The sequence below is a fragment of the Papaver somniferum genome, chromosome 2, assembly GCF_003573695.1.
Source record: "Papaver somniferum cultivar HN1 chromosome 2, ASM357369v1, whole genome shotgun sequence".
Classification (NCBI taxonomy): Eukaryota; Viridiplantae; Streptophyta; class Magnoliopsida; order Ranunculales; family Papaveraceae; genus Papaver; species Papaver somniferum.
The window spans coordinates 52,361,944-52,377,171 of NC_039359.1; the positions used below are offsets into that span (position 1 = coordinate 52,361,944).

At 35.2% G+C, this 15,228-nt stretch overlaps 1 pseudogene; it reads right to left on the bottom strand.

Moving 5' to 3' along the window:
* Positions 1 to 11,287: 11,287 nt before the first annotated feature.
* LOC113351009 lies at positions 11,288 to 13,422 on the bottom strand (annotated as a pseudogene).
* Between the last annotated feature and the right edge of the window lie 1,806 nt (positions 13,423 to 15,228).

Genomic DNA, 15,228 nt, shown 5'->3' on the forward strand with positions numbered 1-15,228 from the left:
GACTTTTTCAAGAGAAGCACTAAGATCAGTCTCCAATTGTTTTTCTTGGGAGAGAAAACCTTTTCGTTAATATTCAAACAATTTTGTTGAGAGTCATATCTTGCTTCAGTTTCTGCAAGTATTTCTTTCAACAGAAAGAGATTACGAAGAAGATCACCACGTTCATAATTCTTTGAACATATATCCTCGTCACGATTTTTAAAAGTAGCTTGTAACAAGTTATACCCACAATCATACCCCTTCAAGAGTTTTCTCAAAAATTTTTTCAATACAGAGAGGAGTCAGAAATTCAGCCAAGCACGATGTTGACTTCTTTTTCTGTAGAAGACGATCAAAGAGAATGATGTACTGTGAGGCTTCTTCTTCAACATCTTTTCCTTCTTCTGAATAACTTTCATAAGAAAGTTCATCTAACTGTTCATCAAGACGAGCTTCCTAGTTAAGTATGGGTTTAGATGATGAAAGAGATGTGACAGAATCCTCAGGCGAATCAGGATTTTTAACAAAAAGTTCCTGAACTAGTGATGCGTGATTAGAGATAGCACTTCTGTCCATATCAGATCGCTATAAATATAGACTTATAAGGTCTTTAATGTGTTTTCCTGCTCTGATACCAATTGAAAATCATGTGGTACAACAACCACACCCAATAATTCGTTTGGAAATCTGAGAGGACTTACTCCAATATACTTTCTAGAGAATCAACTGGACAGTCAGACTCAATTTAGAGAAAAAGTATATACAAGAGTTTATATCTCTAACTCTTAATTCAATTTGCAATCAGCAAATACAAATTTGCGATCCCAATTGAATATAAGAGAAGTAACTTGAACGGTACCAAAGACCAATGTTCAAGAATCAATCAATTTCAATCCACAACCAAAGTTTGGATTTCCTAATTGATCGATATAACGAACAACCTGTGATATTTAAATTATATAACAAAATATAATGCGAAAAAGAAATAACACAGACAACAGAATTTTGTTAACAAGGAAAACAACAAATGCAGAAAAACCCCGGGACCTAGTCCAGCTTTGAACACCACATTGTATTAAGCCGCTACAGACACTAGCCTACTACCAATGAACTTCGGACTGGACTGTAGTTGAACCCTAATCAATCTCACACCGATTCAAGGTACAGTTGCGTTGCTTACGTCTCTCATCCCGGCAGGATACTACGCACTTGATACGACCCAAAGTCGAAGACTTGATAAACAAATCTATCTCACACAGAAAAGTCTATTGGAATAGATAAACCTGTCTCCCATAGAAATACCTATGAGTTTTTGTTTCGTCTTTTGATAAATCAAGGTGAACAGGAACCAGTTGTTAAACCGGTCTTATATTCTCGAAGAACAACCTAGTATTATCAATCACCTCACAATAATCTTAATCGATTAATGAAACAAGATATTGTGGAATCACAAACGATGAGACGGAGGTGATTGTGTTTACTTTTCTATCTTTCCTATCAGAGATATATATCTCGATCCAATTTTTACAGTTGGACTCAACACGATAATAATAGAAAGATCAGATCAAGCAACTACAGAGAAAATAGTTGGGTCTGGCTTCACAATCCCAATGAAGTCTTCAAGTCGTTAACCTACAAGGTATCGTGAGAAACTTCAGGTTTAAGGAGAATCGACTTTAGCTTATGCAACTAGTAACACACAGAAGTGTGGGGATTAGGTTTCCCAGTTGTTAGAGTTCTCCTCCATATAGTTTTCAAATCAGAGTTCAATCCAAGATACCTTGGTAACAAAGCATTCAATATTCACCGTTAGATGAAAAACCTGATTCAACCAAGCTAATATCTTTCAATCGTTAGATCGAACTTAGATTGTTAAACACAAATAAAATGTACCCTCATTTAGGTTTATGTAACCGTACCAAAACGTGTACACCATGTTGGCTCAACAATAGTTAACCGAGGTTAGACATATGAACACTCTCATATCAACCTTATTCATCTTAACCATAACTAGTTCAAATGACTCAAATGAAACTAGTTAAAGAGTTGTTCAATTTCTATATTCTCATAAAAGTATAAAAGAAAAAAATTGAAGAAAAATCGGTTTGATTCACTCAAATCAATTCATGAACATTATAGCCACGGTTTGCAAAGATTGCATTCCTTATTATATAAATGTTTAAGTTATGTACACAACCGATTTTAGAACTTTAACCTTCAAGTATGCAAACGGGTACGCATACTTTAAATACCCTTACCAAGATTGGGTTTCGCCAGTACGCAAACGGGTACGCGTACTTCCAATCCCAACAAAAATATTCAGACATGAACCTTAAGCCAGTATGCTAACGGGTACGGATTCTTAGGTTCCCTGATTTCTCAAGTACGTGTACGGGTACGCATACTATGGTTCTCGGACATGGATTACATATGTGCAAGAGTACACAACATGTCATATACAATAATGGTTAAGTGTTCTGAACTCTTATTTTAATCATTGAAGCTTTCTTAGAGGATGACAATAGCCATTTTCACACACTATTAGCATCAAAGCAATTTTCAAGTTATTGAAATAATCATAACGAAACATTCCAAGTCTACACCAAATGATTGTATCACACAAACCATGTAAGATGTTACTCGAAAATTTTCACATGATCATCTTTTGACTTGCGTCAAAAATATAAGATGAACTTGTTCGAGGAGAAAGCTTGCCAACGCATATTCCGAGAAATATGTAAGTGAGATAAACTCAGCTCGAAATCTCAAATGTGTATAATAGAAAACTATATCATAATACGACTTATATATCAATATAAGAGATAAAGTATAAATAGACTTTCCAAGTGATAGATGAGTTTCAGTCTCCACATACCTTTTGTTGATGAAGTTCCACAAGCTCTCCTTAGTAGTTCTTCGTCTTCAAATGATGAACACCGTGAAGTCTAAGGTTGAACTACACAATCTATGTCCTACTCCGAGATAGCTATAAGTAGACTAGAAATCAAGACTTATAGTTTTGATCACTAACATTGACAAACATGCTTGAGATAGCAGCGCATGCGAGCTCGACCGATCAGTGCTCTAATATGAAGGTTTTTGTTGAGCAAAGCAACAAATCACTCGGAGGCCCAAGTAATGTTAACAACCCAATTCTATACCTGGAGAAATTACCCAAAGCCCATGAGGTTATAAAAACCATCAATAACTCGAAAGGGGAAATTATTCTTCACAATCCCCAATTAAAAACTCTGCATAAAACCCCAATGATAGTGATACTGAAAATTTCTCTAATTCTCAAAGCTCAGGTAGTTCATATAGAAGAAAATGGAGAAGTGGACTCTGGGAAAGGTTTAATTACACAAAATGAGTGGCAATTGAAGCTAATACTATTGGAAAGAAACATGGAGCTACTCCAATGGATGTTGATGGAAGTGTTTAGAAAGTTAAAAAGAAAACAAATATTACTATTCTTTCTCTTAAGAAGGGTGTGGTGGATGCCAAAAATCATCCACAGTCTCAATGTTAGTTTTCTCATGGAACCGTCGAGGTTTGGGGAATAACTCGACAGTTCATCACCTAAAATCGTTCCCACGGCTTGTAAACCTAGTATCATTTTTCTTTCTGAAACTCTTTTAAATTATGATAGAGCTGAGAGGTTGTTGCCCTCTCTAAGATATACATATTTTGGTTATGTTAGTTGTAATGGTAAAAGTGGAGGTCTGGCATGATCACATCAAATTACACATAATTTAATTCATAGTAGAATAAATCAATTACTTCTCCAGTTTGGGACCTCTTATGTGTTTATGGTCCCCCTCAACACAATAATAGAAACAACTTTTAGGAAAACTTTTCTAATTTTAATGTCAACATCAACCCAGTATGGTGTATGATTGGAGATCTCAACGCCATCGCTGCAACTCATGAGAAGATTGGGGGTACTCAAGAATATGGATAGTCCTAACTTAGAAAACATTACGCTCGACATCACTTTTTTCCAAGCGAACAGCTTGTATTCCAGCATTAGACGTGCTCTTATAATAACTATGTTTGCTGCAAAACTAAATAAGATTGCACGTCAAAACATAATGAGGGAGGATCCCCTAACAGTTTTATTTTCACACTATCTCACATATGAGACATCATTTTTGTGAATGAAAACCAAATGGCTAGGAATTGGAAGCTAATATTTTAGGGATATGTTCTTCTTACAAATCTCTATGTCCTCACCAAAAATTAGCGTATTCCAAAATGTATAACATCACCATCTATTAGTTTGAAAATGAACCATTCAAAATCAACGGATTTTCAACCATTGAAATTAAGTTTGGTAGGTGATGGTGTGATACATTTCAGAATGCGCTCATTTTCGGTAGGTATCTAGAATTTGTAAGAGGAACACATCCCTAAAATATTAGCTTCAAATTCGTAACTGTTTGGATTTTATTCACAGAAATAACGTCCAACGTGTGAAATAGCGTGAGAAATAAAGTGTGAATGGATCATTCCTCAAACATAATTAGGCTAATCTCAAATTGCCATTAATATTTAGATGTTCATAAAAAATCCTACACTTAGAGTGAACTACATTTCTTAATATCCAAAATCCTAGCAAGATAGTGAAAACTTTATAATTAAGATGTTAAAATAAACTTGTTAAGTTACGTCAGTGCTCACTACAACATTCTAATAGATGACCGCTGCCATGGTGGGACGATCAATCGAAGAAATCGACACGAAAATATCATTTTTTCTGACACGACGTGAAAGTATCATTTTTCCTGACACGAGGTCAAAATATCGTTTTTCGTGAAACGGATAATTACCCGATGCATAACCCAAAATATGGCTGCAAAGTGTGTTATGCATCCTTTATGGTGGTTTACAGAAGGGCTATGCATTTCAATTTTGAAAAATTGTGCCTAAAGTGAAAGTATCACTTTTCAATAAAACGGAGGGAGTACATCGTTTTATTTGCTGCAACTGAAATAAGTTGATGCATAAACAAAAATATGGTTGTATCCTTTGTGGTGGTTTGCATAATGGATATACATTTAATTTTCGAAAATTGTGCCTCAAATGATAAACACTTCCGAATTTTTCGTAAAAACTCCAAATTTGATATTGTTGTTTGTACTCATTGCGTATATTTTTTTAAAATCATTGCAAAGAGATAAAATTTGTAAAATTCCAAAGCACGGATTTTTAGATATGTTATATTAAATTTTGGTTGTCAATTATACCCCTAAAAATAAGATACATAATGAGTTGTAGTAAATGAGAGACAATTTGAAAATTTCTAGGGTATGACACCAAACCACCCAAATCCAATCTTTTTGTGTCAAATTGGAAAAAAAAAGACATGTCCCACATTAACACAAAGTCACCATATATAGAGTCCTCCCTCACTTTGCTTGGTCGGCCTAATTATCCGATCCAATTGAGTGGTTTTTTGGAATTTTGCATTTTATCCGATTCAAAATCTAATCCGACCAGTTTGGATTGAATCGGTTTACACAATCCATTTAGACTCCAACTAAGCAAGTTAATATTCCACTTATTTTAACACATAAGGATACTCAGATACGTATGTAATATGTCGGAGTCTCGGACTAGAAAAATGGGTTGTATCGGACACGTTAAAACTTTTGGCGCCTCCGTGCTTCAGCAAGACACCTCCAAGAAAATTAACAGCCTCAACTCGGTAAGTACCGATTCATTAAGCAACGGAAATGATGGCAAGGAATCTAATGATGTATATGCATGTGTTAATTTGGTGATTTTGATACGAGACTAAATCATGAGAATTTCACGTGCATGTTGTACCTCCTCTACCAGGTAGAAGAAGAAGAAGATGCATATCTCAATCTGAAATAAGAAAATCAAAAACCCAGTAAAAAGCCGATTCTACAAAAACAAAACCGAAAAGAGAGAAAACAAGAAAAGAAATAAAAGTGATAGATTTTTGCTTTAACATGGCTTCAAATAGGTAAAGGTATAGCAAACACATTTCAGTCTGACTAAGGACCGGTCGACATGGGTTTGTGCTGTATGACCAAGGGCGGGTCTTCAGTTATCACGCTTGGTTGTACATTTGGAAGACAAGAACACTATAGACGTAAAGCATGAACTAACTATTACAGCTTGATACTCTCGTAGCTCATTCATGCATGTGCGTTTCTTTTTCTTAGAGAACACAATAGTTCATCTCCGAGACTGGAAAGAATGAATGTGATACCAACCTTTAACCTTATCCATACCAGGGTTGAAGACAACAGAGAGGAAAATCAAAAGAAATCAGTGTGTAGTGGGAAATAAAAAGGCATGTTTAGCAGAAAAAAATGGCTTAAAAATATGCATAGAGATAGACTCTGAAAACCAATAGACAAGTGAGGGCAACTGCTGTCTCTAATGTATTAATGCCAGCTATTCGTATGAATATACCAGCCTTAACCGGCACCGGAGCCATGATTTATTTTAAGATTGTACAGTAAGATAAAGAAAAATCATTGTGCAACGGAAAATAAAATGCCAAGTTTTGGATTTTAAAATAAAATAAAATACAATATATACCTTACAGAGTATTTTGATATATATAAGCTCGTAGAACTAAATGGGAAGTGCTCTGTAATATATTTTCCTGGTACTGGCCAATACAACTCATTTACTCCGAATCTTTGAGATAGATAACTTGTTGGGATACGATCCGAAATTTTTGAAGTACCATTTCAAAAATAACTAGTTCCATTTCAACTAGAGACACGTATTCCATACTCATCTTCTAAAGAAAACACCAAAAGTTTCCCTAAAATTTGAATCTCCCTGTGTACCATCTAATTCTTATACTTCTACTAGGCTTTCAAACCTGACCACCCACAATGTTGTACTTCTATTCAGTAGAAGAATCACTCAAAAAAAATTGAATATCCCCTGACTATCTGATTCTTAAAGATGCCTCTTCTTTCGGTATGCTTTCAAAAAAATCTGACCATTTAGTTAAATAAAAATGTTGTACTACTAACCTTCTATAGAGAGGAATATCAGTCAAAGTTGATTGACCGATCTGTTCCAACTTTCTCTTCTGCTTTTCCAGTTGACTCAATTCCAAAGTGTTTTTTGTGCTTTAAAGTGTATATATTTCCCATTATATTAATCCAAAGTCACTTAGAACCACATTTTATGCTTTTGATTCCATTTTTTCAAAATTTCTTTGTTAGCGAAGTCTATAATCACAATATTTACTTTGTTTAAAACTTTCATGATTTCATTTCTTTATTTTTGCCTTTCTCATTCTCCAACCATATGGTCACATCACATTGTAAAAAAAACATCACACAAGCCCTACAATATATATAATCGATCAAACATGCATGTTACCCAAAATGATTATTACAAACAACATAAATCGCATCAAAAGAAGACATAATGAATCATTTTTACTGTTTGAGGTTCATGGGAATGCATGTTAATCATATCTGTGTTGGTGTTTTAATAAGAGAATTTAGCACTTTATCATTATTGATATGTTTTTGGTCCTGTTTGGATATTCTTAGCTATTCTTAAAGCACAAAAAAAGTTAGATTTTAACCAACTTTCGATTTATCTTTGTAGCTCCCATAATTAGTGAAGAAAATCTGTTCTTAAAATGTGTAGTAAGACTCGATTTTTTGAGATTTCACACGCACTGAAAATGGGGAATCTTCTTTTGGTTTGGACATCAAATGATAGCAGCACACATCAGCAACGTGAATAAATCAGATTTCTAGGTGTACGTACTGTTACCAATTATGGCAAGCACTTGCAGCAATATACACTCGGGTGTACTCAAATAATCATTGTGGTGCGACTGTACTAATACCAATGCAGGAAGGAAGAAACCAAGAGAACGTATCTAATCACTTGCAAACAAACAGAATATTAGGAGGGTGTACGTTTTTTGTTTCATTGGTGCCGGTGTCTGCTCCATTTAACTGCCCCTTTTTGGGCAACCACTATGGGGTTGTTTTAACAATTACACCACCGTCATTGTACATATGTGCTACGTGATAACCGAATTCCACGAGAGATTACCAAACTCCGTATATACTATGATTTGAAAAATAGCTTTTACCAGAGATCGGTAACTCCCATGGAATATTGTTAAAATACGGGCATCCAACTCAAAACTAATTGGCAATGAGTGGAGAGGTCGTAAGGAGTATAAACCGCAGGATTTTAGATTGCCCAACAATATGGAATTAATAATCTCAACATGTCCCTCACGTGTAGCCTTGTTGGATCTAACACGTGGAACAATAAATCGGGTGATGCGGAGCAAAGACACGGTCAAATGACTCGTCGTAAATAACCTGCTCTGATACCATGTTAGAAATTAGATTCCAAAATGCATTCCAGACTTCCCATGATCAGGAGTCTGGATTTGATCCATAAGGAGGAAAAAAAAATAACTATAAATGATTGTTTTACAACTCCTAGTGGGGTGTGGGGAGTTGGTTGTAAGCATGCAATTGACTGGTAAAACTCCATCCAATTATTTTTCTTCTATTCATTACTTCTTTTCCGGTGATTCACAGTAATGAAATTTTGAATGCTCATCTCCTCGTGTGACTCATTTCGGTAATGTCTCTTTAAGGAGATTTTCTCGGCTTCCTAAATTTTAGGGATGGTAACAAATGAAACGTAATGATGCCTAGGGCCAAATGGTTTTGTTGTGAGCTTTTTCAAGGGAAATTTGGGGATATGTCCCAAAATCGACTGTCATCTCGGAAATAATGCCCCAAAATTTCAGTTTCTGGAAATATGCTCCAAGGTAAGATTTCCGTCAAGGAATCGTTAAATAGTCAATTTATCGTAAATGTGCCTGAGATTTCTCTTTAATTTTTTCGAGGTTTTTTCTATCTGAATATGTTCCTAAACCTTGTAAAGGTGTTAGTATATAATATATATGTTTTTTAATTTGCATATGTGATCCTAAGTGTGTGCAAATATTGACTAGTTAACGGTTTTGGATGGAATTTTGGATGGCTGGGACCTATTTCCGAAAACTAGAAATCCTGGAGTATATCCCCAAGATGACATTTCCCCCTTTTTCAAATATAGTTACCTAGGTAAGGTTTTGGGTAGTCAGAACCATTCAAAAATTTAGTCTCTAAATCCTTAAACCCCAAAAATCCGACTTAGGCAATTTTAGACCAAATGGTTTATGTAATACTTTGGATTAAATTGTTCTAAATCACCATCATGTTCATCTAAACCTTCTAACGGTCTTAGACATAATGGTCTGTCGTCTCCCCCATTTATTTCTTATATGTATGAAACAATATAAATCTATTAGTAAAATCAAAATTTCAAGTAGTAACAATTCAGTTTATTTTTATTTATTTTTTGCACAACATCACAGACTACCGAACTATTGGCGGGAAAAGGATTTGAAAAGGGGTGATATTCCGGGCATGTACTCTTCCGGCTCAAAATTCCAAAAACGAAATTTTGGACTTTTGGCAACAGTATTATATCTTTTTACCCTCCAAAGTAGACTTTTGACTACGATTTTGGTCTGACGAGGACTCATAGAGTCCAATTGACTGACCCATCATAATGTTGACTGCGTACTGTTGACCAGTCAAGGATAGGAGAGCACTCCCACTGGAAACTCGAAAAATGTATTGTTAGTCGTTGACTGGGTAGTGTTGACCAGTGAAAATGAGTCCAAATGATTAGTCAATATTTTGAACGCACTATTAGTGCACTCAAAAAAACATTCTTAGTGCATTTATCTCGCAGTCGTGTATGTCATCATTTCGGGGATACAAGCGATACTTTTATGATCATTTTTTACACTTTTGGTCATACTTACCTATTTTGGAATTTCTGTGTACGCTAAGGTGATACACAAAATTTCACTTTTTTTAATCCCTTTGCGACAAAAATCTCTAGAATAACATAATCCTGCATCTAAAAAGATGACCGAGTTTCGACAAATCTGGGATACTTTTAATAAGAGAACCCATCATGGACACCAAAGGATGATGACTAGGCTACTTAAGATCTCGAAAAATTTACAAGGAATGTTATCTAGATGTCTGTTGTAATATCCGGTATTTTTAGTTACGGTTTTGGTTTGTGCTATATCCAAATTAGCTAACCACGTGGTTTAGGTTGTTTCCATTACCTTAGCCTAGCTAGGTTGTTTGAACTAGAAAGGATACAAGTTATGGTGGAAATATAATCTAGAATACAAAACAAAGCTTGGCTAAGTTAGGCTAGATAAAGAGCGGCCGACATTTATCCAGGAGGGATAAATCTACGGTCGTGGTTTTTTCAACTAACCATTATAAATACTTTAATAATTAGTGTACTATCAATTGATCATGATGAATGATTAATTAACTTTTCATGATAAATGTTCACTTAATGAATCTAATAAATACATACACTACAAGAAAAACTGGATTAAGCAACCGGGCAGTTTTGGTTGCAAAAGTCCATATTAAGTCGCACTAACCCTTAGAGCGACTTAATTTGTATCTCGCTCTTGAGTTTCAAAAGGTGGGATCTCTATAGGTCTAAAGCAGCTAGGCACTCGCTCTAAGAATGTTTCAACTACCATCAGCGATTAACAAGTATGCTTGCTTTCAGTTTATTCCAATTATCCTAGAGTGAGTTGCTCTAAATTTATTTCAACCATCTTAGCGAGTAATATGTTACGTTGACAAAGGTTTAGAGCAACTTAACTGACCAATAATAAGTTGCTCAAGGGTATTGGATGTACAAGATTTTAGTCGGTGCAAACTTTCAGCTTGTCTGAAATTAGTTGCTCATTACACAGAATGTTCCGGTTCATTTAAAGGCTTCCGACCAATTTTGACCCGGCTGAATAAAAAATGAAATCATAATTAAACAAAAAGCAAATACACAACAAACTAAATGCAAAACTAATTTAATTTAATATCATTAAATTCAATTTAAAACATCAATTGTTAACTAGGAAAAATTACAATCTCATTTTACAAAAATTAAATAAAAATACAATCTCATTTCTTTAAAAAAAAAAAAATTACAAACTCTTCAACATACTTTAAGTTTGAAGGCTACATCATGCTTCTTCTTACCAAATACTTAAAGCTTTGAAGGCCACATCATGCTTCTTCTGAAACTCACTCAGATTCATACTTTTGCGACCTGATACCATATTTTCTAGATCTGGTTTTGATGTCAAAGTTTAGGCTGCAAAAGTAGAAGGATACCCAACAATCCTAGCTACTGCAGAATCAGCACCAACAATCCTCAGCTGCTCAGCACGCCATCATCTGCTCTTGTTGTGAGTCTCTAGATGCAATTTATTCACCCATTGCACCTGTGCGAAGCTCTCAGCAATTAAGTGCAATAACCTCAAACCAAAAGCCTACAACATACACAACCAGCACCCATCATGTCATCCATTTCTTCATCACCAGAAGTACCATGAACAGAACATCAACAACAAATCTTCCCCTGCAATAGAAGACCCATTGAATTCCTTCTGCTGTGCTATTTGAGAAGCAATACTGTGATCAAAAAAATATAGAGCAGCTACCATCACATCGGGTATAATGGCATAAATGACATTTTATGCAGCCTGGCATAAATGACATTTTCAACAGAATTAAACTCAAATAAAAGTTGAATGCATGTGTTAGAGAGAAAACTAGCTGGATATTATCAGTACCTTCTCGCCAATAGCCTCACCCCCAGGATATTGAACTGATCATAAGAAGAATTTAGATAAAGGATCTTATACAACATTCAAAAACATAAACCTTTAAGTAAGTGTTGTACCAATTTGTTCCATTTGTTGATCATGATAATGATGCCTATATCCATGGCTTGTTGTCGCATGAGCAATTAATCTTGTTGTATAGTGATTTATACCCAGAAAGTCTACCGAGTTCCTTAACAACTCTCTATCTTCATCTGAGAATTTTGGAAGCCGATCTCCAAGTTTCTCACGCATGGTTTTAGGATAGTCTCCAAAATATATTGGATCCAAATACCACCCAAAATGAAAATCAAGACGCCTTGAAGCAGCAATTTTATCCTCCATCTTATCCGAAAAAGGCTCTGCCCATTCACAATCAACTACTATTCCTATTTCACCACCCTGTTGAGCCTACAAGAGATACAAAATTACGAACATGAAAAATGGTGAAATTGATGGGAACTGTTAATAGGGACGACAGCAACAGTACATTGAGACTATTTAGTACTCTTATAAGCATATGTATTAAAGAATATAAATCCCGTGTCAGTTGAATGATGAGGTTGTTTTCACCATATTTTTTTGGCACTGCAGAGCATCTAACTGCTATTGTAAACAAACCGTTTTTTTTTTCTTATCATTTGCACATAAATCGTCCGTGTTTGTAGCTTACTATAAGAGAAAATGGAAGTCTATCCGTATATTAATTATCAAACTTGCCTTATATGAGAAAATGTTTTTCTTTTTTTTGTTTCAGTTTTCATAAGAGCCACACAAATAAATAAATTTAAAATTTTAGACAATTATCAGGAAATGTAAAAGCATCAAAGCACAGATCGAAGAAATCACCTGAAACTTTTTCTTCTATATGGAAACAGGTGCTGCATGAGCCAGAAGTTGATAATGTGCAGTCAGATATAGTTCAGTAGAAGAATTTTCACTTCTTCCAGGAGCAAATATCCCGATATCATGTCCATTTACCGAAGTTTGAAGAGGTTCGTTTAATGTGATCCAATGTTTTACTCGGTCCCCGAAACTCGCAAAGCAAGTCTCAGCATATATTGCAAAACATTTTCTGCATGATTCCCAAATAAAGTATGGCATCCACTCATTAGTTCATAAGCTACACAAAATGGGATATGCAAACCAGAAATAAGATTTTATTATCAAACTTACACAATTTTGTCGGATAACCATCCTCCCACTGACTCTTGAAGATGGTTCGGTAGATCCCAATGATATAATGTCAAGTATGGCTGCAAACCTGCAGAACAAATGATATTCAACTAAGCAGTTTAATCATCAATGGAAGGGACAGCGAAGTAATAAACAAGGACCTTTACCAAGCAGAGCATTAATGAGATTGTTGTAGTAGGCAACTCCTTCCTCATTGACCTTTGTTCCCAAACCATCTGCGCTAACAGAAAGAGACCTAAATTTAGTTCCATAAAGAGTTGACGGTTGAAATAAATGAAGAAACAAAAGAGAGTGATATTCTTTTACTTCACAACTCTCACAAAACAACAGTAAGAAACATTTAAATTCGACAAGGTAGCAGATAAATTACCAGGGAAAATACGAGACCATGAAACAGAAAAGCGGTAAGCCGCAAATCCCAGCTTGGACATAAGTTCCAACATCTTCCTATAGAAGGCAAACATGCGTCTTATTATTATCAAGCATATGATGAAATCAAACACCATTATGTTAAAACAATGACAAAGAAAAAAAAGTAAAAACACAAAGTGAAATCCCAAACATTATACACAAATAATACTTACAATCCAAAAATTGTCAACAACACCAAGTACAGCAGCAGCAAGCTTTGATCTAAAAGGATTCTAGACTCTGTACTCAATCACTTTACTACCACCTTTCATTCCACCACCACCACGACCTCCTTCTTTGCTGCCTCCTCTGCCTCTACCACCACCACGGCCTCAAATTTTTCAAATCAAACATTCCCATCTCTAATCTTTCCCCTAAAACCTCAATTTCAGTTTCAGTCACTTGATTCAATTACATCCAAGAACCCTAATATCTATATTGGGAAAGAACAGAAACCCTAGCTTCTCTAATCTTCATTAAAACTCACATATCAATCACTAATTCTTCCTCATCATACTGTGTTCACCAAACCCACTTTAATTTCTCAATTTCTAACTCCATTACCGATTCACCGAGGAAACCCAAGTTCTCGATTCATAACAGGACTCAATCTTATTCTTCATAATTAGCAGAAACACCAACTCCTGCTTCTTTTATACATCCTCACGATATAAATTTCTTCAAGCCATACCTCAATATGACCTCTCGATTTTCAACTGAAGAAGAGAAGAAAATAATAACGAAAAAGAAGAAAGAAGAAGAGAGAATAAGGAGAGAAAATGAGTTTCAAATAAGCAGGTGAAGAGGGGGAGAGGAGACGGCGATGACGAGTAAAAGATGGGTTGAGTGAATTAGATTTTCCCAAGTAATGGCGCCGGTCATCGATCTATGGAGGAGACGAAGAGCAGAGAAGATGAAGATAGAGCAAAACAGATAGAGTTCGAGTGGTTGGGAGGGTTTGGTGGGTGAATGAAAGTGATGGACGGAGTTCGTTGGATCCAGCCATACGGATTGAGAAAAGAATCTGACGGTTGAGATTTTATTTGTGATGCTCATACGGATTGAGACACATTTGTGTTTCTTTTGTGTTAATACGAACTCATGTTTTCGGTTTAATTATCAACCTTTAACATGACAAAAAATCCAAAAAAAATATAAATAAATTTAGAACATTGTTTTCGACATTCTGATATAAAAAAATCCAAAAAATGTATAAGAATGAATCGGGAAAATGAAAAATGAATTCGATAATTGGTGGATTTCTTTGTGCTTTCTCTTTGTGTTTTTGAGCTTTCTCCTTGTGCTTCGGGTTTGAATTTAGACTAGTCATGAAGTAATTTTTACAAGTCATATAGGTCATGAAGTAGCTTTAGTTCACACTGGTAAACTCAGGTTATAATATTACTAGAGATGGACCACGAAATTCATGATGGTTCAGACCTCAAACTTAGCTGGATACATCATCAAAATCGATAAATATGAAGCTCTGTGTTGATTCGAACTCCAAATGTGGTATAACAACATATAAACTATGATCCAAGAACCTATGGGAGGGTTTCTGACTTCAAACTTAGCATGATACATCATCGAAATCGATAAATATGAAGTTTAGTGTTGATTCGAACTCCAAATGTGGTATAACAACATACAAACTATGAGCCAAGAACATCCGGGAGGGTTTCTAAATTAAAACTTAGCATGATACATCATCGAAATCGATAAATATGAAGTTCAGTTTTGATTCAAACTTCATATGTGGTATAACAACATACAAACTATGATCCAAGAAGCTCTGGGAGGGTTCTGACTTCAAACTTATAATGATACATCATCTAAATCGATAAATATGAAGCTCAGTATTCATTCGAACTTCAAATGTGGTATAACGGAATACAAACTGT